Raw genomic sequence first — 2220 nt, forward strand, 5'->3', positions numbered from 1 at the left:
GCTATCTTGCCAAAATCAATCTACAGATTCAATGCAGTCACCATCAAAATTCCAACTCAATTCTTCAATGAATTAGAAAGAGCAATATGCAAATTCATCTGGAATAACAAAAAACCTAGGATAGCAAAAATCTTCTTAAGGATAAAAGAACCTCTGGTGGAATCACCATGCCTGACCTAATGCTTTACTACAGAGCAATTGTGATAAAAACTGCATGGTACTGGTAAAGTGACAGACAAGTAGACCAATGGAATAGAATTGAAGACCCAGAAATGAACCCACACACCTATGGTCACTTGATCTTCGACAAGGGAGCTAAAACCATCCAGTGGAAGAAAGACAGCATTTTCAACAAATGGTGCTGGCACAACTGGTTGTTATCATGTAGAAGAATGCGAATAGATCCATTCCTATCTCCTTGTACTAAGGTCAAATCTAAGTGGATCAAGGAACTTCACATAAAACCAGAGACACTGAAACTTATAGAGGAGAAAGTGGGGAAAAGCCTTGAAGATATGGGCACAGGGGAAAAATTCCTGAACAAAAAAGCAATTGCTTGCAAGGTCAGATCAAGAATTGACAAATGGCTTCACTTTGCCCTCCAGCCGGGGTGGCTGCAGTGCAACTTCCAGATAGCAGTGTGGCCTCAGCTGGAGCTGAGTGGTGGAGGCAGCGACCCTCAGGACACCCGCAGTTCACCTTCCCCCCCCCCCCCCCGCTACTTCGCCATGGCTGAGTGTTGTGTACTGGTATGCCCATGGCCGATGTGTATCCCTCCACCATATGCTGACCTCGGCAAAGCTGCCAGAGACATTTTCAACAAAGGATTTGGCTTTGGGCTGGTGAAGCTGGATGTGAAGATGAAGTCATGCAGCGGTGTGGAATTTTCAACAGCTGGCTCATCTAATACAGACACTGGTAAAGTTAGCGGGACCTTGGAGACCAAGTACAAATGGTGTGAGTATGGTCTGACTTTCACAGAGAAGTGGAACACCAATAACACTCTGGGGAGAGAGATTGCGATTGAAGACCAGATTTGTCAAGGTTTGAAACTGAATTTTGACACCACTTTTCACCGAACACAGGAAAGAAAAGTGGTAAAATCAAGTCTGCTTACAAGAGGGAATGTATAAACCTTGGCTGTGATGTTGACTTTGATTTTGCTGGACCTGCCATCCATGGGTCAGCTGTCTTTGGTTATGAGGGCTGGCTTGCTGGGTACCAAATGACCTTTGACAGTGCCAAGTCAAAGCTGACAAGGAGTAACTTTGCAGTCGGCTACAGGACTGGGGACTTCCAGCTACACACAAATGTAAATAAAGGGACAGAATTTGGAGGATCAATTTATCAGAAAGTATGTGAAGATTTTGACACTTCAGTAAACCTCGCTTGGACATCAGGTACCAATTGCACTCGTTTTGGCATTGCAGCTAAATACCAGTTGGGTCCTACTGCTTTTATCTCTGCAAAGGTCAACAACTCTAGTTTAATTGGAGTGGGCTATACTCAGACTCTGAGGCCTGGTGTGAAGCTTACACTGTCTGCTCTGGTAGACGGGAAGAGTTTTAATGCTAGAGGCCACAAACTTGGGCTTGCCTTGGAATTGAAGGCTTAATCCAGTTAAAAGAAACCTCTGGGAACGAATATCAGAAGATTTGGCCTTAATATATTTCCATGCGACCATCAGGCTCCACCCCCACACCCGGAAGGTGATCACATCAAAGGATGATTAAGCAAGAGCTGTATTTTAAATATTTAGACAGTCACTGTTGGCTGGTTCCTAGTTGGATGGTTATCTAGTTATCAGTGGTGCCGTGGTGCGGCCTCCTATTCTTTATTTAATGTATTTAACTGTTAAATGTGCTACCCACCAATGATGAAATAGACGTTTATGAAAACCGTGCCTTGGTGTGCATGTTTGTTTTATGTTCCTTTTAACATTGACTATTGTACTGAATGAGATGGATCAGTGGCTGTTTTAAGATGAGGTAAAAGATTTTTTTGTTATATTCACCCATCATTAGAATTACTTTGGTAACCCCAATCATGACAAATTATGAATAAAACAAGTGTACATTAAAAAAAAAAGAATTGACAAATGGGACCTCATGAAACTGCAAAGCTTCTGCAAGGCAAAAGACACCGTCAACAAGACAAAAAGACCACCAACAGATTGGGAAAGGATCTTGACCTATCCGAAATCAGATAGGGGACTAATAT

The 2220-nt window shown here is 42.8% G+C and overlaps 1 pseudogene; it reads left to right on the plus strand.

Moving 5' to 3' along the window:
• Nucleotides 1-728: 728 nt before the first annotated feature.
• LOC147004508 (non-selective voltage-gated ion channel VDAC2 pseudogene) lies at nucleotides 729-1902 on the plus strand (annotated as a pseudogene).
• Nucleotides 1903-2220: the final 318 nt, after the last annotated feature.

This window comes from Mus caroli, unplaced genomic scaffold (genome assembly GCF_978045245.1).
Source record: "Mus caroli unplaced genomic scaffold, Mus_caroli_1 scaffold_5, whole genome shotgun sequence".
Taxonomy (NCBI): domain Eukaryota; kingdom Metazoa; phylum Chordata; class Mammalia; order Rodentia; family Muridae; genus Mus; species Mus caroli.